The following is a 27,616-nucleotide window of genomic DNA, read 5'->3' as shown; positions in this document are numbered from 1 at the left end:
TATGCTGCCTGCAACATTGTTCAGCATGACAGTTTTGGTGGTGGGTCAGTGATGGTCTGGGGAGGCATATCCATGGAGAGACGCACAGACATCTACAGCCTGACTGCCATTAGGTATTGGGATGAAATCCTTGGACCCATTGTCAGACCCTATGCTGGTGGAGTGGGTCCTGGGTTCCTCCTGGTGCACGACAATGCCCGGCCTCATGTGGCGAGAGTATGCAAGCAGTTCCTGGAGAATGAAGGAATTGATACCATTGAATGGCCCCCATGCTCACCTGACCTAAATCTAATAGAACACCTCTGGGATATCATGTTTGGTCCATCCGACGCCGCCAGGTTGCACCTCAGACTTTCCAGATCAGTGATGCCCTGGTCCAGATCTGGAAGGAAATCCCCCAGGACACCATCCGTTGTCTCATTAGGAACATGCCCCGACGTTGTCAGGCATGCATACAAGCATGTGGGGGCCATACAAACTACTGAGCACCATTCTGAGTTGCTGCAATGAAATTTCATCAAAATGGACTAGCCTGCTGCATCATTTTTTTCACTTTGATTTTTGGGGTGTCTTTGAATTCAGTCCTCTGTAGGTTGATAATTATCATTTCCATCAAACGATGGGACATCCTTACGTTCCGAACACATTGACCAGTCCATATCAGTATAGATATCCAGCAGGAGATTTTTCCCTATTGAGATCTGATGTGTTTTCAAAGTGGTCCTTTAATTTTTTCGAGCAGTGTATTTGGATGACATGGCTGCTTTTTATATTGTATACCTAGAGGCCTCAGCTGTAATCTGTAATTGTGTAAGACTAGAGATAAAGCACTTGACATGATACAGGAATTTCTCTAGCCGACAAAGGACAGGGCACAGCAATCCTCTACCATATTTGGTGCTGTGTCACGAAGGACATTATCCAGGGTCATGTAACTGAAGGAACAAAATGACCTGATCGTGGACATATTTGCCACTGCCTAGCCACAATCTGCAACTTTAGAATGCACCATGCTTGATCATCCCACATTGCCAAAACATATGACAAGGTGGGGTCTATTGTACTTTGTGAAAGTCAGAATTTGCATGTCCCTGTATACTGTATTGGGGGGGGCTCCTTGAGCCCTCTTGAGGATTGGTTAGAATCACCTATAGTAAGTGTCGTATTTGACACGTTTTTCTTCTTTTTTTTCGTAGATGTACTAAGCATTCATGTGTTTAAATAAAAACTCTCATGATTAGTAAAATGAGAATACTGGTCTATAAATACATGTTCAGATACCTTGTTTTGTCTCTGCAGTGAACCATCAATGTATTTCAGAAAAAAAATCTCATTTTTTAAAATGACTACCTGCTTCTCTGCCTCTCCTCATATAGAAGCTCAATATCTGGGCCCCACTCAGCTCAGCTGCCACCACCCCATTGTTTTCTGAGTGTGCAAGTTCACTGTTACTATGATGTAGGTGGCCAGGCCACCCAGTGTGATTGGTTGCTAGGACGTAGGCGGCCAGGCCACACATCATTATTGGTCATATGGTGCATGTTGCTAGGTGACATGGCCCTTTTCCCTGCAAACCTAATGACATCGCTTGTCTTGGAAAAATGTCTGTTGCTTGAGACCAGCACTGTCAATCACCACTAAATAAATATTCATTTTTTGCTAGATGTGTGGTTGGATTGTGAATGGAGAAGGGGGCACACTATTACCCATGTATCTCAGAAACAACACCACCTAGAAAGATGGGAAAAAAATGTGACCTGCACGTTATTGTGACAAGCCATTTTGAAAGAACTCTTATAGAACATGGTGGCTGTGTGTGCACACCTTGATGGGAATTGCAATTTACATAATATGGGATCAGTTTCCTGATACTCATAACTCAAATTTTGTCTCTGCACACTTTTATGAAAGTCCCCGTGCTGGCTATATGACAAAGGAAAGGAATTTGGTAACTCCTTGGTGAGCGGGCAAGTTTTTAGACCTAGATCAGCAATTTTTGGGAGAACTGGTTGACACTCCTGAGATGACTGACTTTAGTCATTAACTAGCGTAAAGCTTATTCATAAGAGAATTTTTCTAATCCCTTGATAGGACGGAGAATATAATGATCCTGCTTCTGGAAGAAATTGTTGTTGGTGCAGTTGACTGATACAAGATGAAATGCCCAATACAGATAAAAAAATCTAGTAGCTTGTAGGCAGGTGCAGTTTGTCTTCTGCACTGCAGGTAGCACTCATAATGAACTGCGCCTCATCCTGGAGAGGAAGTCCAAGAGTAACAATTTTCTCTATGGTTTCCTGGGTCAATGAAGCAAGGTTTCAGTTGGCTATGCTGCACCTATGTGACCTATGGTGGCCATCTTGGGTCAGAGGCCCCTGCTCCTGGGTTTTGGCACTTCTGGCCTGTGGCTAGTATAGGGAACTAGTGTTAGGGAAAGCTTCCTGGCGAGGAGGGAAAGAGTAAGGACTCGCTACCCTGGAAAGGAGCTGCTCCCTTAGGACCCGACCAGCCAGGCCATTTTTTATCCTCCGAAACAGACGCTCTCGGCACCTTTCCTCCTACACTTCTGACTACATTGGACTATGAGTTATTTCCCTAGTGGTGTTCTCCCGGCGGGGTATCTGTAACGTTGGCAATCTGTTTAGAAAATATTCAAGTTTGTTGCAACCAGACTCTTTGGTTTTCAAAGTGTCTTTTTGAGCTAGTGTGCTGAATCTCTCTGAATAAGTCAAATTCTTTGACTATCAGTTCATCCCCCAGTTATTACCTCTTGTACCACTAGCCCCTCCCTCTTAGATTGTAAGCTCCAAGGAGCAGGCCCTCCTATCTCTCTTGTATTGAACTGTATTGTTGCTGTATTGTCTCCCTTTATATTGTAAAGCGCTGTGCAAACTGTTGATGTAAATACTTTATAATAATAATAATAAAGGTGGTCTTCAAAATAAAATTGTTGGTGTAAATACTTTTAATTTCCGCCTCCTCCTCTTTCACCACTTGTAAAAGTATCTTGACCAAAATAGCCAAACTCATTTCATTTATTTTAATCTGAAAGGGTCTCATATGCTTCAGCTGTTTCTTGAAATTTATTTGTATTTTTATTTGTATTTTTTTCTTTTACAGAAATCCATCAATTGGAAGTGTTAGCATATTCATCCCAGGTGCCTGGTATCTCAGTGAACTACGAGAATACTATTGAAGCTGTAAGAGGAATACAGACATGGTGGGGATCTTCTATCACTAGGGACAGTAAAATGAGCTAAGAGATGAGCACACCTACAGGGGTGTATCTGCCGCAAGGCAAACAAGGCGTTTACCTAGGGCGGCAGTTTACAGGGGGGCGGCATGCCCCCCAGGCAGAAGGGACACTGTGTGTGCAGGGTCGCCATGGGTGAGGGTACAGCCAAGACAAGCCAACACACAAGGAGGGTCACCCGGGCCAAGGGACCAGCTGCAGAGGAGAGTGGAGTGGTGGGCGGATCCCCTATGTGCGCTCAGAGCATGTGAGGGGCGGGGCCCGTTGTCAGTGTGCGCCGGGATGTACAGGATGGCCAGAAGATGCCAGCGGAGGAGGAAGAAGAAGAGGACAAGGTCAGGGTGGAAGAGCTCCCCGCTCCTTTGCAGCCGCCGCCGGAGATCCTGGGGAAGATGGAACACAGGCACCCCTCCTTGAGTGATGCTGACATCTGGAGGAGCCCCTGTTGGACAGGTAAGAGCATGGAGGACTGGTGCTTCCCCACTCCTGTCTCACTGTCCCCCCCGACACACTGCCTCCCACCCACCTGTTCTACTTCCCTCCCCCATCCCATTGCCCCCCATCTGTCACACTGCCCCCACCTGTCTCCCTGCCCCACACCCATTCCACTCCACTTCCCCCCCCCCGTCCCCCACATTGTCCTACTACCCCCATCTCTCCCCACTGCCCGTCACTCTGCGCTCCTCCTATCCCGCTGCCTCAATCCTGTCCCATGCCCCCCATCATGCTGCCCCCCACCTGTCCCTCTGCGCTCCTCCTGTCCCACTGCCCCTCACCTGTCCCTCTGCGCTCCTCCTGTCCTATTGTCCCTCTGCGCAGCTCCTGACCCATGCCCCCCGTTACGCTGCCCCCTACCTGTCCCTATGTGCTCTTCCTGTCCCTGTCCCACTGCCCCCCACCTGTCTCTCTGCGCTCCTCCTGTCCCGCTGCCCCTATCCTATCCCATGCCCCCCATCATGCTGCCCTCCACCTGTCCTTCTGCACTCCTCCTGTCCCACTTCCCCTCACCTGTACCTCTGCACTTCTCCTGTCCCACTGCCCCTCACCTGTCCCTCTGCACTCCTCCTGTCTCACTGCCCCTATCCTGTCCCATGCCCCCCGTCACGCTGCCCCTCACCTGTCCCTCTGCACTCCTCCTGTCCCGCTGCCCCTCACCTGTCCATCTGTGCTCCTCCTGTCCCGCTGCACCGATCCTGTCCCTCTGAGCTCCTCCTGTCCCGCTGTCCCAATCCTGTCCCTTTGCGTTCCTCCTGTCCTGTTGCCCCTCACCTGTCCCTCTGCACTCCTCCTGTCCCGCTGCCCCGATCCTGTCCCATGCCCCCTGTCACGCAGCCCCCCACCTGTCCCTCTGCGCTCCTCCTGTCCCACTGCCCCTCTGCACTCCTCCTGTCCCACTACCCCTCACCTGTCCCTCTGCGCGCCTCCTGTCCTGCTGCCCCGATCCTGTACCATGCCCCCCGTCATGTTCCCCCCCACCTGTCCCTCTGCCTCCCCACCCATCACGCTGCCCCTCATCATAATGCCCCCCCCCTGTCAAGCTGCTACCCTCTTGTCCTGCTACCCCCCCACCTGTCCCAATGGCCTACTCCTGTCCTGATATCCCCGTCATGCTGCCCCCCTCCTGTCCCACTGTCCCTTTCTTGTCCTGTGGCCCCCCATCACTCTGCAACCGTCCTGTCCCGTGACACCCCACCATGTCACACTGCCCTCTGTCATGCTCCAGTCCTGAAGAGGTGGATCTTAAACAGCAAAGGGAGGGACAAATTTAGATGCGGGGGGTGCCCGATTTTAATCTTGTCTAGGGCAGCACAAAACCAAAATACACCACTGCCTACTAGTACCTAATACCATATTGACAACTACAGTACTAGTGCACTGATGTTACACTCAGGTATTGTAACACTGGCTGTGACGGGGAACTCCTTACCACCTCATCATCCTGGTAGTACATCTGGGCCTCTCGAACTAGAGATTAGAATTGCATGAGTTGAGAATATGACTGGTCTTTCAAGGACTTACACAGAGTAGTAGAAGATTACCTAGATGTTTCCATGAATCTATTATTCATGTTGGTAATGCAAAATTTCCAATTCCCAAGGCTTATGCCATCTCTGCATGACATTAAAGGCAGACCTTTCACTAACTTTTAAGTCAAATATCAATCCTTGGGGGACGGATATGTGGTCATTAGATCTTATCCTTGCTTGGAGGGGTTTCTATTTGGGAGAGCCCCCCCCCACCTCGTACTCGTTGGTCATCTTCAGCTGATCATGAGGCGAAGGGTCCACTTGGCTAGGTGGACCTGAGTGGGCCTTACCTCCATCAGGTGTCTTGTGCTCCAGGGTGTTGTAGAGGGGTCCTTTCTTTTTGGGGACTAACGACACACCCTAAGTGCACTTTTCTGGTTCATTCATTCATGTTGATTATTTGCACACTGCTGGCTCATTAAACAAGAAATTAAAAAGGGGTAGAAATGAGGACTCATTGCAAGGCACCAGCTTTATCACAGGAATGTGTTGTTAATGCTCACATACAGCCCTGCAAGCGTAATAAATGATGCAATTTCTCAGCTTTTAAAACTGGTGATGGTCCTTTCAAAAGGTCTAATCTACTGCTAGGCTTGCGTTGAGGGGAAAATACCAGTGTCTTTGCATATATAACTTGTTCTTTTATGTTTTGCAGATCTTGCCTACCACACTGAAGAAGAGTGTCCTGTGGTCAAAGGACTCAGACAACCTGTCTACATGGAAATCTGCTTTGTATGTAGAACAGGCCCAAACCTGGTCCTTGTCTTAAATGACTGCTGGTTTGCCAGCTCTGCTGTTCTACCCTCCTTCCTCAGTGACACATCTTGTATAACAATTGGATAATAAGTTATCCAGTATATCTTGGTACAGACCTGATTTTTATTTGTGGGTTCAATTGCCCTTTTGATGGAGACAACTACATGAGCAGGCTTGTTCCTGCTAAATCTTCTTCATAGGCGATGCCTTTACCAAACTGCTATAAGTGCGTCCCTGTCAGCACCTTTACAATTGGAAACTCAATCACCCAGCTTGCCCTTGGAGGCCTGGTAAACTAATAAAATCCTTTTTTGTTTTTTGCTTTTTTATGTTAGCTGTGGCTTAACCGTATAAACTAGTCTGCAGGTAAACTTTCATTGCAGTGCAATATTTTGGTAGATGGCGGTCCGTGAGTACAGGACGTGTGCTGGGAGCACACAGGGCGTGCGCCCTCGGCACGTATGTTTTTCTTAATTGGATGCAAATGTGCGGCCGCTTAGCGTCAAGGCCCAGACGCCAGGAGGCCGTACATTTGCATGCGGCCAGCACCAAGAGGTTAATGTCACTATAAGCTATAAGCCTGGGTTCACACTAATGCGGTGCGGAATTGGCACCGGTAAATGCACCGCATCATAATCGCACCCCGGTCATGCGAACTGCTGCAGGTGTGCATGTTAAGTTAACAACACCCCGAAATCGGTTTGCAAAATGCGGTGTGATGTGCAGATGGGTGTGAATACTCAGGCGATCCAATTGTAGTGCAGATAAAGAAAAGTCCTGCACTATTTTGATGCAGATGCAGTGCGATTTGAACCATACATGCGGCACGGTTCCCGTGCGAATCACATGCGATATGCCACACCGCAGAAGTGTGAACCGGGGCTGATACTTACTAGAGCAGGTCAATATATAGAGGCAGTATTGCTGATTTAATTCCCAGTTGAGGCGATATGGAGTGCTGTTTTGGGAGCTTGATTTAGGAAATATGTTTCACCTGTCTAATCAATATGGAAATTGGACAGTGAATAAACATCATCTGTACCCAGAGGGATAGGAAAGTGAATTGGTAAATCATAAAGTAGCATATATAGTTACATAGTCTGGCTGAAAAAATACAAAAGTCCATCCAGTTCAACCATTACAAAAAAAAAAGTTATAATCCTACACCCGTAGTTGATCCAGAGAAAGGCAAAAAAAAACAGCAAAGCATGATTCAATTTGCTCCTACAGGGGAAAAAATTCCTTCCTGATCCCCTGAGAGGCAATCGGATATTCCCTGGATCAATTTTACCTATAAATGTTATTATCCAGTTATATTCTGTGTATCTAAGAAAGAATCCAAGACTTTTTTAAAGCAATCCACAGAGCTGGCCAGAACCAACTCTTGAGGGAGTCTATTTCACATTTCACAGCTCTTACTGTGAAGAATCTTTCCGTGTTTGGAGATTAAATGTCTTTTCCTCCAGATGTAAAGAGTGCCCCTTGTCCTCTGTGATGACCTCAGGGTGAATAGCTCTACACCGAGTTCACTATATGTTCCACTGATGTATGACAGCAGAGTGACAGTACTGAATGCAGATATGTGTACCATTTGATTTTCATAGTCAGAATGTTACATTTGACAGTTCCATGAACATACAATATACCTGTACCGACCCCGTGACTCCGGTTAATATTTAAAAACACTTTATTGCATTTCAGTGGAAAACGCTTCTTTTGATCTGGGGTTTTACCCCACCGAGGGATTTATCCCATGTTTTGGGTGGGGCAATAAACAAATGCGGAGGGGTGTTTTCCACCAATGTGTAAGTCATTTTGAATTTAAGCCTGATTTACATAGTTGGTGAAGGTACATCACATGTGTGGGAAACTGTATTCACAGTGCAAAACACATTACTGGGGACCACATCCTATTCTGATGCACTGCTATCGGCACCACAGCCCTACTCAGGTAAAGCTCAGCTTATTAATAGTCTGCCTACATAAGAGATGCATCATTCTTTAGCAAACCCACTTGTGATGGGGTGATAAGCTGTATTGCTCCCCTGCAGCAAAGGCATGTGCGCTGCACAAAATTAGGCTAAATTCACTTTATAATCAGCTAGTATTAGAATTGTACTCATTGCTAAAGCATTTGTCAGTCCCTGGAAAAATAATCCATGGCTTTTGTAATTCTACGTAGGCTGAAAGTGGTAAAAAATAACAACATTCAATTACGTGGGTCAATGTTAAGCTTCACCAACTCCATTGTTTTGCGACTTTGGTTTATTGTCCAAGTTAAACATCAAAGAACTGTGCTTCAGATCCCATATTCTCCGCACTGGTATCCATTGTCTGTAAAACTGCAACTGTAACTGGTCAGTCTTTCTACACTATGATGGAGGCCTTTGCCAAAATATACCATTTCTTTTACCCGGGGAGCCTCAGCCAGCCATACAAATGAGTGGTTGGGCGTACATGGCTGTACTCAAGTAAACGTCTATGTGCATACTCAGGGGCGGACTGACAACTCATGGGGCCCCCGGGCAATAGGGATTATGGGGCCCCTGTGTCCTTGCCCAAACTCAAAAAATCCTATGAAAAAGGTACCAGGGGCATCTCATGGGGCCCCCTACTGACCCGAGTTTCCAAATGGTCAGTCCGCTCCTGTGCATACTGCATACTCCCCTAAACGTGAGACTCGTATTTAGAGGAGTATGGACTTTTACTTGTATGTTTGACTGCATGTGCCCCCCTTAGATGCGGGAATGTGATGGGAATTTTTTTTTTGCTTTTTGGCCTCTAAAGTCCATGTACATGAGGCCCAAAAGTAGATTTCATATTGTTTCTAACAGCTTAAAAATATTAGCTATGTGTTTACATTAAAGGGTGACAGACTGCCATGGTTCTGTGGCAATAGAAAAAAAACAGGAAAAACACTAAAACTACCACTCTGTTGTGGACTTTGAAGATTCATTTTTCCATAATGACTGTAGATACAGAGATGAATGGGGGCTTGTGTCTGACAGTTTACAAAAGTAGGTACTCTCGTGTTCGCAGTCTGGGCATGTTCACTTTACCAGGGAATATATAAGCAAATGACAGTGGGAAGTTAGTGAAATGAGCTGTCTTTTCTGACATCACGGTACATTAACTCACAATAACACGACTACTGTGAGCAGTTCAATCTGTTTGTGATTAGGATGGTGTGTCTGCACTTGGAAGTTGTCCATGGACAAATATATGTTCCCACTTATTTAATAATGAAGGCAATGTGAAACGTGCACTAATGCATGGCAGGTGTCAGGTCACTGCAGTCACATCAGTAGAATATGTGATTGGGTATGTTCTAGTAAACGTTCTTCATGACCTTCACACTTTTGTAACACTGATACCCAAATGACCCTTTTTGAGCAGTGACTGGTCATCTGCAATGGGGAAACATAGGATTTCTGACAATCATATGTCAATAGTTCAGTCTTGATGTGGGATGAAGTCACCCCCTTACAGTGATAACTCATTTCTTGAAACCAGTGTGCTCTGCCTCCATCCCACTTACTTCCACATTATCTTGTGAGCACAACAGGAAGCTATCAGCATCATGGTTTTATTAATGAATCACTGCTTAACCCCCCTGGCTGTATTCCCAAGTGTAGCTCGGGGTAAAATTTCAGTACCAAGAGCGGTAACCCCGAGCTATACTCGGGCTTACCATGCGGCTTTGCTCAGGGGGTCCCTGCAGCACTTACCTTGTCCTTCGCTCCCGTGATGTGTCCCCTGCAGCATCCCCGGCCATCTCCTCCGGCCGATGCCGGCATCCGACTTCCGTGTTCCGGTCCCTGTGACGTCGGGACGTACGGGCGCCGGAACCGGCGCCAAATTTGAAATTTTTAAAAAATGTCATTTTTTTAAAAATGAATATTATATAGTAAAACATTGCTGTTTCAATGCATTTCGCATATATTTTGTCCCTACTGCTTTGTCCTGTGCCCTGCCTACATTTTGACTGTTCTTTCTGCCTGGAAACTGAGAAACTTCCATGGCGTCCAAAAAGCGTCCCTTTATGTCAAAAGCGGTTTTAGACCGGCTAGAGAACAGCGATAGTAAATCAGAACCACTTGCAGAATTGAGTGATAATGATTCGTGGGGGAAATTCATCATCAGACACTGAAAACGATTTTGTGACTTTGCTCAGCGATGTGCGAATTTGTCCCTGTATTTCAAATTTCAGTGTTTTTGGTTTGATTATATTATTGAATTAAATTTATTATTATATTATTATTTTTTATGATTATTTATTAAATTTTAATTTATGATTTCGTGTTTCAAGTTTTATCATACCCGGGATGTTTACTAGACTCTTGTTCGGACAGATTTCAGTGAGTTATTCCTAAAAATTACAGCCTACAATAAAAAACTACATATTTACATGCAAAAAAATGGTACCGCTTTCAGCACCAAAAATCTGAAGTAATCATACCGCCAGGGAGGTTAAAGGCTATGGTTGTTGACTGTCACAAGCCTAGTCGGAGCATTATAGAGAGCACTCATCTTCCACAGAACCAGGACCCATGGCACTGGAATGACAGCTGTAAACATATTGTTTTTGCTAAATTTAAATCTGGTCAATTCTTTAAAAAATAAACCCCCTTCCCTAGTACATAAAGGATATAATATTCATCTTCCTAGATGATGACTTTTAGAGTATGGTACTTACCTTACTCCACGGTCCTACAGTCTTCCTCCCTACCAGATCCAGTTGTGACGACTGGTGCCTAGAAGCTGCTGTTCTTGCCAGTTTCCAGTTGGTCTTGTTTCCTCCTTCCCTCTAATCCAGTGTTTTTCAACCCTTTTTCAGTCAAGGAACCCCTAAAAATTATGGACAATCTGGAGGCATCCTCTAAAATTGTAGACAGTCTCACGGCACCCCATTCTAAATGTAAAAAACTATTCTAATAGTTTTACATAATGCAGCAACATCCACGCACATAGGAAACCCAACGTTAGAGGTGATTTATTCTTCCAAAGCAAATACACATTGATACTGACTAGTATTCCAATGATTCTCTTCTCTCTCAGTTTTTCTTCATCATGCTAATGTGAAACCAGTGCTGACAGAAAGGGGCAGAGGAGGGTCAAACCAGGATGCTGTGCAGGTGACTGACATCCTCACTACCAACTGTTGATGTCATTGGTTGTTAAAGAGGAGTTCCACCCATTTTTTCATGTTCCTTGCAACACAATGCTCACTCGCCAAACAGTCTGTAATGGCAATTATTTATTTCATGTATTTGTTCTTCTATACTTGGTCATTTTATTGATGCTTATATTGTCATTTGAAATATCACAGCACAAAAGTTCTTGTTATAGGCTGGATTACATATACGTGATCCTACCTGCCCATGCCGCCCGCCGGCAGTAAATGTATTGTGGACAGGAACTGGTTAGAGAATATCATATATGTGACTCGATTTTCATTACATCAGGGGTGTCAAACTGGAAGCCCTCCAGCTGTTGCAAAACTACAAGTCCCATCATGCCTCTACCTTTGGGAGTCATGCTTGTAACTGTCAATCTTGCAATGCTTCATGGGACTTGTAGTTTGACAATAGCTGGAGGGCTGTCAGTTTGACACCCGTGCATTAGAGGGATTTGCCCTCAATTTTTTGGGGACAACCCTTTTCAGGGAAGAAATAGAAAGGAAAATCTGCAACAGGAAAACAGACAACAATAAAAAAGGTGAAAGATGTTAAAAAAATCTTTTACTTTTGTTTTCCTTCCTCAGTAAATAACAAAAAAAAGTTTTGGATATAGATACACTTTATTGTAATTTCAGAACATGTTTTCAGTCTTTTGAAGTGCCGGTTCACACTGGAATGCAATGAGGGAAACCCATTTTCCTAGTGTGTTTCCCGCACCACATAACAAATTCGATCTCCTGCAGGTGTCAATAGATTCTGAATGACACCCCAAACACAGATCGCAAATGCAGTGCGTTTGTCTGCCCCGGATTGCATGGTACTGGGGGTACAAAGGGTGAAATCTGTGTTTTACAAATAGAAAAACATGGCAATTGTTTTTGATACATAGCAATCTAGCAAATCTAATAATCAGATTCAAAGCAAATAAAAAATGAAAAAGAAATAATATGAAGAAAAAAATAATTTAAAATGAAAAAGAATCCAGATAAACGTAAAATAAAAACGCAGTTCTAGCTACAATACCCACACTGTTTCTGGCTTTTTGCCCGTAAGTAAATAATTTTTCACATTAAATGTTGCTGCTTTTCTAGTTAAAGCAGAACTAAACTCTTCCAGTCATCGTTAACTATTGTTAACCCTTATGCTACAAGCATTATTTTATGGAAAGGAAAGTACACTGCTCAAAAAAATTAAAGGAACACTTTTTAATCAGAGTATAGCATCAAGTCAATGAATCTCCTGGGATATTGATCTGGTCAGGTAAGTAGCAGAGGGGATTGTTAATCAGTTTCAGCTGCTTTGGTGTTAATGAAATTAACAATAGGTGTACTAGATGGACAACAATGAGACGACCCCCAAAAACAGAATGGTTTTACAGCTGGAAGCCACTGACATTGTTTTCCCTATTCATCTTTTCTGACTGTTTTTCACTAGTTTACCATTTGGCTAGGGTCAGTGTCACTACTGGTAGCATGAGGCAATATCTGGACCCTACAGAGGTTGCACAGGCAGTCCAACTCCTCCAGGATGGCACATCAATATGTGCTATTGCCAGAAGGTTTACAATTAAAGTGATTCTAAAGGTTGAATTAAAAAAACAAACAAACATGTTATACTTACCTGCTCTGTGCAATGATTTTGCACAGAGCAGCCCCAATCTTTTTGGCTCCTCTCCTGGCTCCTCCCTCCAGCCTAGTGCCCCCAATAGCAAGCAGGCTCGCTCTTGAGCTGCACTTCTGTGAATGGACATTGCCTATTCACATACAGAGAACAGCTTAGCTCTGTTCCTCGCTCTCTCCTCATTGGCTCACTGGCTGTGATTGACAACGTGTCACCCAGTGAGGAGAGAGAGACCATAGAGAGACCCAGCTCTCTTGCATATCACTGGATCAAGATGGGGCTCAGGTAAGTATAAGGGGGACTAAGGAGGGAAGCAGCACCCAGAAGGTTTTTTACCCTCATGCATAGACAAGTGCCCTTAGTACTTTAAATGTTGGCTATTCCCATTCAACTCACCTCCTGTGAACCCAAGGTGTCAAGAGCTCCCCAAACCCCCCACCCATGGAATGCATCAGCCATTCACTGTGGGTTTACAAGAGAATGCTACAGAGGGTGTCACGTCATTTGGGACCCATCCACTGCCAGCAGAGTTAGAGGGCCAGTAATGTCAGTGGACCAAAAACATCTTGGAGAATGGTATGTTTATAGATTCATTTTAAATAAAAAAGCGTGGTGGGTTGGTTTGAGAGAATTGGGCCTTATAAATAGTGTATGTTTGTGTTCAGCTTGGAAAGGTTTCCGTTGTTTGTGGGTTTTTTTTTGTAAGGTGCTTATTAGACTTTGTGCAGGTGGGTGTCAATATCACGAGTTTGGCGTGCAACTCAACAGCTCTTTAAACATGAAAAGCTTTCATTCTTAATATCAATCCATGACACAGCGCACTGTTCAAGTAGCACCTTGCCAGGATGCATTCAATTATATGGGACATGCACTGACAGACACTTAGAATAACCATCATACTCCCTCAGATGAACCAATTGAGGACATGTAATTTTTAAGTGTTTTAAGAATTTTTAAGAGTTTCAAAGGCATTTCATAAGTAGTCTTTAGAGAGTTTACCCTCTGTCCTCCTTGTGAGTAATAAAGTATATAATATATCAAATTATAGTTAAACTGCTTGCTGCTTTCTCCTGGGAATACCTACTGTCAAAATTTAATTGTGTAGCAGAGAAAATTCTTCTCTTTCATAGGCTTGAAAATCAAAGGTAGACATATGCATGCCAGAAATGTTTGTTTCTTTTCGTTTTGGATGCATTCATTTATTGAATTTTGTTTTGTCGAATTTGTTATGTTGGACCGATTTTGTTTTCAGAATTCATTTCATATCTTCGGCATTCGTTTTGTCTATTCATTGGTCCGAGTTGACTAAAACATTTTGACTGTTGTCAAAGACAGTTGCTGGCTTGGTTACTCCGATGCCTGGAGATTATAGTTGGGAATAGCTGTTGGTATTTGGATGCAGCATACTTGGTTTAATAGTGGGAACTTGAGAAGGTTACTCTTTGAACCATATATTGGATGACAACTGTATCCTGGTCTTCTCTTTCAGCGGCATAAGAACTTTACTGTATCCACTATTTACTATCCCTTGGGGGATCTTGTTTGGGGGGATGTTTTTCTTCTCCCATGAAAAAGGTAACTTTGAAGCAAGGGTCCAACTTCAGGATAGATCTATGTCTGGTTTAGTGGTTCATCTCAAGCGTGGATTCTAAGCAAGCAAATATAGCAAAATGCGTTGGTCCTATACGCTTATTGTACACTTCCACAGCATCTACACCCTGTTCCAAATTATTATGCAAATTATATTTTTCTCATTTACCTAAATAATTGATGTAAATAACAGTCGGCATAATTCTCATGTTATCAACTATTAAGAGTACAATTCACATTTGATTGAACAAACCTCCTAATGATAACAGGATTTTTTATAAACATAAAACACCTACAATGCACTGTTCCAAATTATTCCACACAGTAAGTTTCAAAACACTTTATAGGTTGTAAAGAACTGAAAATTGTCATTTGTTGTGTTTGCAGCATATTTACTGAAATCAAAAGCTATTTCAATCAAACTTTTAACAACATTTTAACTTTTTGAACATTTTAACAGGTCACATTACATTGTAACATAGGACCCCTTATCTGATAGCAGCTTCACAAGTCTTGCATCCATTGAACTTGTGAGTTTTTGGACAGTTTCTGCTTGAATTTGTTTGCAAGTTGTCAGAATAGCCTCCCAGAGCTAGTGTTTGGATGTAAACTGCCTCCCACCCTCATAGATAGTTTGCTTGAGGATGCTCCAAAGGTTCTCAATAGGATTGAGGTCAGGGGAGGATGGAGGCCACACCATGACTTTCTCTCCTTTTATCCCCATAGCAGCCATTGATGCAGAGGTATTCTTTGCAGCATGAGATGGTGCATTGTCATGCATGAAGATGATTTTATTACGGAAAGCATAGTTCTTCCTTCAGTACCAGGGAAGAAAGTGGTCAGTCATAAACTCCACATACTTTGCAGAGGTCATCTTTACACCTTCGGGGACCCTAAAGGGGCCGACCAGCTCTGTTCCCATGATTCCGGCCCAAAACATGACTCCACCACCGCCTTGCTGACGTCGCAGCCTTGTTGGAACAGGGTGGCCGTCCACCAACCATCCACTACTCCATCCATCTGGACCATCCAGGGTTGCACAGCACTCATCAGTGAACAGGACTGTTTGAAAATTAGTCTTCGTGTATTTTTCTGCCCAATGCAGCCGTTTCTGCTTGTGAGCATTGGTTAGTGGTGGCCGAATAGAAGGTTTATGCACAGTTGCAAGACTCTGGAGGACTCTACACCTTGATGTCTGTGGGACTCCAGAGGCACCAGCAGCTTCAAATATCTGTTTGCTGCTATGTAATGGTATTTTAGCAGCTGCTCTCTTGATCCGATGCATGGATCTGGCAGAAATCTTCCTCAATGTGCCTTTATCTGCACAAACTTTCTGTGCTCTGAATCAGCCACAAATCTCTTAATAGTGCGATGATCACGCTTACGTTTTCGTGAAATATCTAATGTTTTCATACCTCGTCCAAGGCATTGAACTATTTCACTCTTTTCGGCAGCAGAGAGATCCTTTTTCTTCCCCATATTGCTTGAAAACGGTGCTCTGCTTAATAATGTGGAACGCCCTCCTTCAGTAGTTTTTCCTTAAATTGGGCTCACCTGCCGATCTAATTATCACAGGTGTCCGAGATTGTTTTCAGTGATCAAAAGAGCCCTGACACACAATGCCATCCATGAATTACACTGAAAAACAAAATATTTAATGTTTGTGACACTTAAATAGAATTTGCATAATAATTTGGAACACGGTGTAAAACAACTGTATGATCTTGTTAGACTTTGAGACTGTATGTTTTTAATATATGAAGTGATTCGTCTTCTTTTTAACAGGATGAACCAATAAAATTGTATATGTTTTTTACATTATATTCAGTTGTACTGCACATTTTTTCCACTGGTAGCCACATATAAAGTCCAATTTTTTTGGAGTAAGACACCTCTACCCTGGTCCAGGGTTTGGCAGCCCACTCATGTGCTACTGTCTATTTTTTCCAGAAGGTTGCTTTATGATCACCCTGAGATCATCACAGAGGACAAGGGGGCACTCTTTACGTCTGGAGGAAAAGAAATTTAATCTCCAAATACGGAAAGGTTTCTTCACAGTGAGAGCTGTGAAAATGTGGAATAGACTCCCTCAAGAGATGGTCCTGGCCAGCTCAGTGGATTGCTTCAAAAAAGTCCTGGATTCTTTCCTAGATACACAGAATATAACTGGATACTAACATTTATAGGTAAAGTTGATCCAGGGAATATCCGATTGCCTCTCGGGGGATCAGGAAGGAATTTTTTTCCCTGCAGGAGCAAATGGGATCATGCTTTGCTGGGGTTTTTTGCCTTCCTCTGGATCATCTGCGGGTATAGTTACATAGTTAGTCTGGCTGAAAAAAGACAAACGTCCATCCAGTTCAACCATTAAAAAAAAAAAGCTATAATCCTATACCCACAGTTTATCCAGAGGAAGGCAAAAAAAACAGCAAATGGTTGAACTGGATGGACTTTTGTCTTTTTTCAGCCAGACTAACTATGTAACTATATTCGATATATTATCGAATCAGATGGATTAGATATTTTTGGGCGCTAGTCCAATTTACCAAGAGAAATGGCACAAGCTGAATAAATAATATCGACTGGCGTCATGTGCATCCGAATTAACAAATGGAAGAACTTTGGATCTGTTTGTTATCCAAATTATCGAACAAATCTGAAAATTGAATTCATTTACCCACGGGCCCACACTACTATTACATCATATGACGTCATCCAAATAAAATGAATGCATTCAGTAATTTCATTATAACTTTTTTCGGTCTTGTTGACATCCGTTACTATGTCTGTTCGAAGATTTTGATGTATATGATTAAATTTTTGCCTGAAAAATGAATTATAATGAAACGCAGATGTCTAGTAGAAGGAGATTAATCCCTCCACATTTAGATGTCTAGTAGAAGGAGATTAATCCCTCCACATTTAGATGTCTAGTAGAAGGAGATTAATCCCTCCTCAATAACTCATTTATGAGTGTTATAGCAATTTTTCTCCTCTACAGCAAGCCTGAGTTGTGAAAAATAAAGCAGATAGAAATGCTGGCTGCTTGGTTGCCATATTGATCCAGTGACTTCAGGCCCCACCAGATGGTGGATTAGGGGAAGTATTCTTTTGGGTTCTTTTTTGCTAAATGCTAAATGCAGGGCTCTAAGGGCTCATGTACACGGGGCGTTTGGAAAACTCTTCTGAATGATGGAAACTGACTGCTGGAAAACGTAGGTTAAAAAATGTCAGTTTAGCCACGTTTGCATAGCGTGTTTATGCGCGTTTATGCTTGTTTGCGTTTAGAAGCGTTTTTAAAAGATAACCTCAGGAGACCTTCCCAAATACCCAGAATGCACTGAAAAATAGTAAAAATCAACTATTTCAGACATTTTGAGAGCAATAGAGAGAGCAGAAGCAGAGAGGTGGTTAAGATGACCTGTCTTTTGTGGTTGTATTCACTATGGATCCCATCATGAGCATAATGCGGCACGGTCTAGAATTTTTTCTTTCACGTGAAACCTGGAACTGACTGCGCTGGTGTACCGGGCCCATTTGAATACATGGAAAACGCTTTGCGTGCATTTCTGATGATGAAAAAAGGCTCTGGACAGCATCTGGATATGAAACAGTTAAAAAACGCTTCTAAATGCAAACGCTTATAAACACGGTTAACCGCGCTTACAAGCGTTTATACGCGTTTACAAGTGTTTGAAACGCTAGTAAAATCTACTCCTGAATGCAAGTTTGGTGCTTTCAAAAAAAACGACTGTAAACGACGATATGTACATGGACACATAGGAAAACTTTAGGGAGAGTTCAGGGGCTGCTGAAAAAAACACTGAACAGCGTGGTCCCTGTGACCTCTTTTTCCCTGCACATTTGTGGTCTAATGCATATAATTTTGTGATGTAAGATTTAAAGTGGTTGTAAACATCTGACAAAGCATATCCCTCTATACTGTCACTTCTGACACCAAGAAAAAAATGGTGACAGGGGAGGGTTTCTCCCTGTGTGGAGGTGCTTCCTTCCCTCCAATCAGCTCTCAGAGCTCTCCTCACTGAGCTCTGCAGAGTGTAATTTCAGCTCTCCACCCCTTTTTTCTGAACTCTTAGACAAGCTTTATAAATTCTGTACTTTGAACAGATGTAGAGGATAGAATACTACAGGTACAGCTTATGTGGGAGGATTTGTTTTGTCTCCTTGTATCACCTGAGGCCAGTCACTTCACTGGGTATATGTAAAGGTTTACAACTTTAAGGGCTCGTTCACACTTGGCTGTTTTACCAACGCTTGCCAAACGCCCCTATAGCATTTGGCAAGCGTTGGTCCGGCGTTTGCGGAGCATTTTTTAACGCTCGGCAAACGCCGCATGCGCGGTTTAGCGGCGGTTGCTAGGTGTTTGCCGTGCGTTAAAAACGCCCCACAAATGCCTATAATGCAGTTTGAATGGTGTTACCACTCCGCAAATGCCTCACAACCGCGTCGCAACTGCACCGCAAATGCCGCCCGGGCTTAGAATAGGCTATAGGCTATAGGCTAGAATAGGAGGCTTCAATGCCTCCTGACTCGACCAGAGGCATCCGTTTTGCCGTAACGCAACGCAAACGCTCCCATTAGAACAGCACCATGTGCTGTAATGTGCAGAATTGGCAGAGGCATTTGGGAAGCGGTAAAAACACTTCCCAAACGCCTCTCTGCCGCCTGCACACAATGCTAGTGTGAACGTAGCCTAATACTGCACAGCACAGAATTTTATTTTTATTTTTCACTGGCATATGCGGGAATACATACAGTGTGGGCAGTAGTAACATATTCAGCAGTAATAATAATAGTGAGCACTCTCTGTGATAGCAGCTGATACACTCAGGTAACCATGTGAAAACCTCTGGTACAAAATAAATACAAATAAAGTGCAGCGCTAAGTATGTATCCGTGAAGTCTGATTCATTATGTAATAGATGCTAAGTATAATGCCGGTAAGCGTATCTTTCTTTAAGATGTTCAAAGCAAAAAGAGAGAATTATTATGTGTTTACCAGAAGCACATAGATCCTGCGCATTTGTATATCCAAATCCAGGAGTGTCAGGGTAACCAGGGTAATAAGTAGTAACACATTCACACAAAAGAAGCACGCTTTTTTTTTTTTTGGATTGCGCATGCATTTTTTTGTTTTATAATGCAGAGCCCATATTCCTGCATTAAACACTGAGGGACAGTCCACTGCCAAAGCATAGGGGGAGTTGTCTGCCAGGGGAGTGGAGGATCAGGTAAGTAAGAGTGCTTTTGCCGTCCCCTAGACACAAACAGGCAGTCAACCCTTGCAGGGTGAGCGCAGCCACATTTCAAGGGAGGACTTTTCGTTTTCCCGGCTTTAATTTAGTCAGTAAAGAGTGTCATTTGAACTCCAGACTTTTAGGAACGTCACATTGACTTTAGCAATGAGTGTTGTTGGAAAATATCTGTGCAACCAGGCCAAAACACTTGAGAAGAGGAAGGAAAATGTTAACCACAAGGAAATGGAATAGAAGAAGGACAGCGTGTGTAATCCCTTCTTCTCAGTGAGAAGAGGCAAGAAGGTTCTAAGTCACATGGGAAGCGGTGACAACTCATCAATGCCAAAGTTATGTTGCAGAGCACACCTGACTCCACACGTCCCCCTTGATTGCTCAGTCACTGATGGAACACGGCAAACCATCACCTGCAAGAGACAGCTGGCTCATCCAAACAGCGAGGGAGTAATGTGTGGACACTGGCAGAGACGGACTGACCATTTGGAAACTCGGGCACTGCCCGAGGGCCCGGGGTCAGTAGGGGGCCCCATGAGATGCCCCTGGTACCTTTTTCATAGGCTTTTTTGAGTTTGGGCAAGGACACAGGGGCCCCATGATCCCCTATTGCTCGGGGGCCCCATGAGTTGTCAGTCCGCCCCTGGACACGGGTATATACTGTATTTGCTCTGCTTACCTTAGGCTACATGTACACTGGAACTTCCATAGGCGTTAACTCACCTGGCAGCAGAAAAACATTACACACTGCAAAAATGCATATAAACGCGGTACCACGTTTACCTGCATTTAGCGGTTGGATTTTTAATAATTCAATTAGCCAAAGTACGTGCCACTGAAATAAATGCCCAAGCGCTTGCGCTTAGGTGCGTTTACATGCGTTTTTGCAGCGTTTGGCTTTATTGGCCAAAATGTTCCTCTCCAATGCAATTTGTCTGCATTCAGAAGAAGGACATTTAATTGCCCCTAAACTCTGCTGCTCCTAAACTCTGGTAAACGCTTTGGGGTTGATTTACTAAAGGCAAATAGACTGTGCACTCTGCAAGTTGCTCCAGAGCTTAGTAAATGAGCAGAAGCTCTGCTGACTTCCATCATCCAATTGTCTGCAAGCAAAAATGCAGCTTTTTTTTTTCTTTTCCTCGCACCTGATTGGGTAGTCTAATTACCTTTAGTAAATCTACCCCTATCTGTATATAGACACAGAGAGGTTGATTTACTAAAGACAATTAGACTGTGCACTTTGTAAAGTGCAGTGGCTCTCTGCAAGTTCAGTTGCTCCAGAACTTAAAAATAAGCAGAAACTCTGCTAACTTCGATCGTCCAATCATGTGCAAGCAAAAATGCTGTTTTTTTTTATTTTCCTCGCATGTGATTGGGTAATCTTGGCAAAAGGAAGCTTTACCACATTTACTAAGCTCTGGAGTAACTGCATTTGCAGAGAGCAACTGCACTTTGCAAAGTGCACAGTCTGATTGCCTTTAGTAAATCCACTCCTATCTATACATAGACATAGAGAGATTGATTTACTAAATACAATTAGCCTGTGCACTTTGTAAAGTGCAGTGGCTCTCTGCAAGTTCAGTTGCTCCAGAGCTTAGTAAATGAGCAGAAACTATGTTAACTTCCATCATCCAATCATGTGCAAGCAAAAATGCTGTTTTTTTTTTTCCTCGCATGTGATTGGGTAATCTTGGCAAAAGGAAGCTTTACCACATTTACTAAGCTCTGGAGCAACTGCACTTGCAGAGTGCACAGTCTATTTGCTTTTAGTAAATCAATCCCATTGTTCACTCCCACTGACAGCAGGTCATTTTCAACCCATGTTACCCAAAGCTTTTTTTTTATTAATTTAATTTATTTTTAAATATATATTTTATTCTATTCCATTCTGAGCGCTATTTGTTCACCTTAAACTGTCTGAGACGGTAAAAGTAACTCCTTTGTACTCACAATGCCCACTTGGTACTCAGTGTTTCTCAATATTCACAGCGCCCCTCAGTACTCACAGCACTCCTCAATACACACAGTGCCCTGAGTACTTCTGTGCTCCACAGTACTGTACCCCAGTACTCTGTACCCCAGTACTCTGTACTTGACCCCAGTACTCCGTTACTCTGTACTGTGTCAGCATTGGGGTTTATTTACTAAAACTGGAGAGTGCAAAATATGGTGCAACTCGGGCGGCACAGTGGCTTAGTGGTTAGCATGTCTACCTTGCAGTAAATAGGTCATGGGTTTGATTCCCGACCATGGTGCCTCCTGCATGGAGTTTGCATGTTCTCCCTGTCCTTGCGTGGGTTTTCTCCGGGTGCTCCAATTTCCTCCCACACTCCAAAGACATGCTGGTCGGTCAATTGGATCCTGTCTAAAATTGGCCCCAATATGTGTATGAATGTGAATTAGGGACCTTAGATTGTACACTCCTTGAGGGTTAGGGACTGATGTGAATGTTAAATATATATATGTGTAAAGTGCTGCGTAAATTGACAGCACTATATAAGTACCTGAAATAAATAAATAAATAACTCTGCACAGGAACCAATCAGCTTCCAGGTTTTATTGCTGAAGCTTAATTGAACAAGCTGAAGTTAGAAGTTGATTGGATACCATGCACAGCTGCACCAGATTCTGAGTGCTCCAGTTTTAGTAAATCCCCCACATAGGTTTTTATTTAGTTGCGTTCAGGGGCTTTGGCAAAAAAACGCCAAAAGCAGCAGTGTACATCCAGTTACTGGCAAGTCACCAATGGCAGGATCGCTGGTGTGACATGCAGTGCTTGGACAAGGTTTTTTGGCACCCAAGGAGAGGATGGCAAAGTGCACAACCCCCCCACCACCACAACAATCTCTTTTGTTTAGCACTACAAAAACTAAAACAGATTTAAAACAGTGACGAAGAGTTAAAATAAACAACGAATTAGGCTCCATGTACATGGGGCATTTGGAAAACTCTTCTGAATGATGGAAACTGACTGCTGAAAAACGTAGGTTAAAAAAACATCTGTTTAGCCGTGTTTGCATACCGTGTTTATGCGCATTTATGAGCGTTTGCGTTTAGAAGCGTTTTTTAAAGATACCTTCAGGAGACCTTCCAAAATGCCCAGAATGTACTGAAAAACAGTAAAAAATAACTATTTCAGACATTCTGAAAGAAATAGAGAGCAGAAGCAGAGAGATCCATATGTGTGGAGATGACCTATCTTTTCTGGTTGTATTCACTATGGATCCCATCATGAGAATAATGCGGCACGTTCTACCATTTTTTCCTTCACGCAAAACCTGGATCTGACTGCGCTGGTGTACCGGGTCCATTTAATACATGGAAGACGCTTTGCATGCATTTCTGATGATGACAAAAGGCTCTGGACAGCATCTGGACATGGAACAGTTAAAAAACACTTCTAAATGCAAACGCTTATAAATGCGGTTAGCCGCGTTTACACGCATTTACAAGCATTTGAAACGCTGATAAAATGTACTCCTGAACGCAAGTTTGGTGCATTCAAAAAAATGCCCGTAAACTCAACTGCCTGTAAACGACTGTAAACTCAACTGCCTCAATGCAGAACAGCTCCTGAACGTCAGTTTATCAGCTGCAGTGTACATGAGCCCTTAGAGTTCATTACAAATGTATTCCTGAGATTTGTCCCTTATGTAGAGGCGACAGAATGATAGTTCTGATACAAAGCATTTTTTCTAATTTGGTGCTGCATGTATGAACAAACAAACACAAATTTAAAAAAAATGACATACATGCAAGTTAAAAAAATCAGCAAAAAAAAAAAAAATAATACTAAGGTAAGAATGAATTGAAGGAGTTGTTACAATCTAATTAGGGTTCACTAAGGGGTAAAATGTTGTTCAAGGAAAAAAGATTTCTTATATAAAAAACATAACAGTAATTTATGAATGAACGCTATAAGAGAAGCTGTCATCTATAAAAGGATGCAGAGTAGGACTTGATGTATCAAACCGATGGCTCAGTCCTGCAGATTACACTTGGTGACCGCGGCTCTTCCTATGGAATGATCAGGTGCTGTGCTCTGTTTACAGTGTGGACGGCTGTCATACTGACAGCAGAGTGGCGTGCCATTGCTTACACAGGGAGAAGCCTGATCTCCCTGTGTAATCTGCAGGATTGAGCTGTCAGTCAGTTTGACAGCTCAGTCCTGTACGGTGCAGGATACGGCTGGATGATATAAAGGTAGGAATGGCTCCTGCCCCAGCTGTGCCCCTCATGGCACTGCGGCCAAGGTGGGCTACGTTGCCTCTGCCTCAGACATATTTTAGAAAAAACGAGACCAAATTAAAGTGGATGTAAACCCTCACATATACCCAGTGAAGCAACTGGCCTTTGGCGATATACACAGATGCAACAAATCCTTCTACATAAGTTTTACCTTTTTATCTGAAGCCCACTTTTCTGTAGATCGTTCTAAGAACATGCAGATCAAAGGATCTATTCTCAGCTCCAGAAGCAGGGGTGGAGTTCTGAAGTCTCACAGTGCAGTGAAAGAAGTTCTAAGCCCTGATTGGATGGAAGGGGCACACTTCCCTTCACACGGTACAGGGGTAACATGCAGTGCAAAGGATATGAATCACAGACTGTGTGCTGAAGCTCCCTCCCCGTCACCTTTTTATCTTTTGCTGTCAGGAAAACAACAGAAGTAACTTATAAAACATAAAAGTGCGACGCTACATCTAGCCAAAAAAAAATAAATTAGTGCAAACACATAAAGTAAATAAAAAGTCTACACATGCGAAGGAAATATGGGATAGAATGAGCCCCTTTAATGGGACATCAGCGTTGTCATGAATACTTCAAATCTGGTCAAGGAGATGAACGGAATCCACCATCAACAACACCCGAAAAATTCTGCCTCTTACCAGATAAACTTGAACCCGCTTAAGGTTGGGTCAAATTGCGCAATACAGAATCCAAACGCATGCCACGGACCTGGACACTTAATAATGTCAAAGGATCAAACTGGCCTCCAATGGTAGACGAATAAAAGCACCAGCTGGATGATTCCAAAAATTGCCTATGATCCGGACACTGGGAGAGCTTCAAACTTTAACTTCAAAAATTGAACAAAGGAAAAAAACCTGCAGAAAAGATTTATCCTCATAGAGGACAAACCCATTCAAGAAACAAAAGTCTAGTAAATTATGAAAGATTTATTGCCCCAAAGCATATTATAAAACGTACATCAAAGTAATTGATAAAACAGCATGTCACCAAAAAGATGGATGATATGTTTCAAACCCATAAAATGGCCGCCACGTTCTGGTACGTGCTGCGGTCACGTGCTCTGGCTCCTGCCTACGAGTTTCATCATCATTGATGTCGTCAGGAGCGTAAAGTGACTTATGCTTATAACAGAGAAACTAGGCAGCAGACAGAAATCGCAATAAGTGCTTTGATTTGAGGCACGTACACAGTAATGAAGGATGTGCTTTGTCCATATTTACAAACACTTTAAGTCACCTTCTTATTTGTATGATGAAAGTACCTGGAAGAGGAAATTTTCATGTATACCTGAAGCACTGTCTTGACACTTGGAGTGTTCATACAAAACACAGGCTTGGTAAAATGATGGTGTGATTTTTACTTTGTAAGTTATAGCAAAGATACAAATAAGTCAAGTAAATTATCGCTGACACTAGGAAGTGTGGCTAACTGGGCTCTGTGTGTGAGACCCATCAAGCCTTCGTCCCGCGGATGTACAATTTATTTTTTTAATCTCATGGTCCCATCTAAGAATGTGCTTGTTAACAAGGGGTTAATAATAGATTGCTGCCCCCACATTCTCTTTCTGGGACCAGGTCTATTTATTCTGTGCAGTCTTCTGTTGTGAATTTGTTATGATTATGGCCCCTTTCAGACGGGGTGCTGATCCCTGCTGAGCAAGTGGATGACACATCTGTCTGCTCTGTTGCTTCCCATTTCTACCAGACTGTCATCTGATTCGCCAGACGGATGGGGAACAGATCCCCATCTATCTGCTTTTAGCGTACAGGATCAGATCGGATGTCCTACACATGTCCGCTCCATAGAGAGCTATGGATGGTCCAATCAGGTCCGCCTAAAAAACTGACAACACATGGAGATGCCAACCATTTGGCTGCTCTTAAAATGTAACTTTAGCCAAGAACTACAATTCAATATGTTGCAGTGCAAGGACCGCCTGGCCATTTCCACCCTACTGTCATCCAATCCACCAGACGGATAGGGAATAGATCCCCATGCGTCTTCTTTGATTGCACAGGATCAGATTGGATGCTCCAGACATGTCCGCTCCATAGAGAGCTATGGATGGTCAGATCAGGTCTGCCTGAAAAACTGACAGACGGAACCGATCAGATCGTCAGTGTGATAGAGGCCTTAACCTCCCTGGCGGTATTCCCTAGTGTAGCTCGGGGTAAAGTTTCTGTACCAAAAGTGGTAACTCCGAGCTACACTCGGGCTTACCATGCGGCGCTGCATAGGGAGTCCCTGCAGAGCTTACCTTGTCCTTCGCTTCCGCGATGTGTCCCCTGCAGCATCCCCGGCCATCTCCTCCGGCCGATGCCGCCATCCGGCTTCTGTGTTCCGGTCCCTGTGACGTCGGGACGTACGGGCGCCGCCGCCGCCGCCGGCGGTGGGAAATTTGAAAATTTTAAAAAAATGTCATTTTTTCAAAACAAATTTTACATAGTAATTTTGTCCCGAGTGCTTTGTCCTGTGACCTGTCTTCATTTTGACTGTTCTTTCTGCCTGGAAACTTAGAAATGTCCATGGCGTCCAAAAAGTGTCCCTTTACATCAAAAGCAGGTTTAGATCAGCTAGAGAACAGCGATAGTAAATCAGAACCACTTGCAGAATTGAGTGATAATGATTCGTGGGGGAAATTCATCATCAGACACTGAAAACGATTTTGCGACTTTGCTCAGCGATGTGCGAACTTGGCACTATATTTCAAATTTCAGTGTTTTCGATTTGATTATATTATTGAATTAAATGTATTATTATTATATTATTATTTTTTTATGATTATTTAATAAATTATAATTTATGATTTTGTGTTTCAAATTTTATCCTACCCGGGATGTTTAATAGACTCTTGTTCGGACAGATTTCAGTGAGTTATTCCTAAAAATTACAGCCTACAATAAAAAAATACATATTTCCATGCAAAATAATGGTACCACTTTCAGCACCAAAAATCTGAAATAATCATACTGCCAGGGAGGTTAAAGCGGAGTTCCACCCATTTTTTAAAGTGCCTCTATTTACATTGTATCTGTGTTGTAAAGCATGATTTGGATAAACTTTTTTTTTTTCGTATCATAAATACCTTGAAATCAAATTTCAGGATTGCAGTTCTGGCTCTGGCCGCCTAGGCGAAGACGTATGAAGGAGATTCGCAAAGTCTCCTGAGATGTCAGGTCCTGTATCCCAGGAGTCCTTTGGGTTCCTAGTGACTGACTATCGCGGTACTTCGAAACAGGAAATGGTGTGAATGGGAGGAGTTTGGCAGATTTTATCAGATTCCTGTGTGGGGAAGAAGTGTAAGTTGTGTGCTGCGGACCGTGCTGTTCATTGTTAGCTGGATATGCAGAGTGTGTGTATTGCAGCACCAATTCCAGGAAGTAAAGACTTGTGGGCTTCAGATGCCCACAGCCATCATGGCGCCTGCCTGCTTCCGAGATCCAGGGAAAGTTTAACATATTTAAAAGTAATTACAAGGCTATAACTAATAACTATATCCAATTGTTAAAAAAAAATTCTTCTGGGGACTGGAGCTCCGCTTTAAGCCCACCCAGGCTAAAATGCATCAACACTCTCTGTATTGGGATTTTTGTACTCCTGATGGACTTGCGATAAAATAGATTTTCCAAGCATATCATATGGAGTTGCCAACCATTTGGCTGCTCTTAA

The sequence above is a fragment of the Staurois parvus genome, unplaced genomic scaffold, assembly GCF_062004578.1.
Source record: "Staurois parvus isolate SC_StPar_1 unplaced genomic scaffold, SC_StPar_1.0 ptg001014l, whole genome shotgun sequence".
NCBI classification, from domain to species: domain Eukaryota; kingdom Metazoa; phylum Chordata; class Amphibia; order Anura; family Ranidae; genus Staurois; species Staurois parvus.
This window is presented reverse-complemented; position numbering follows the sequence as displayed.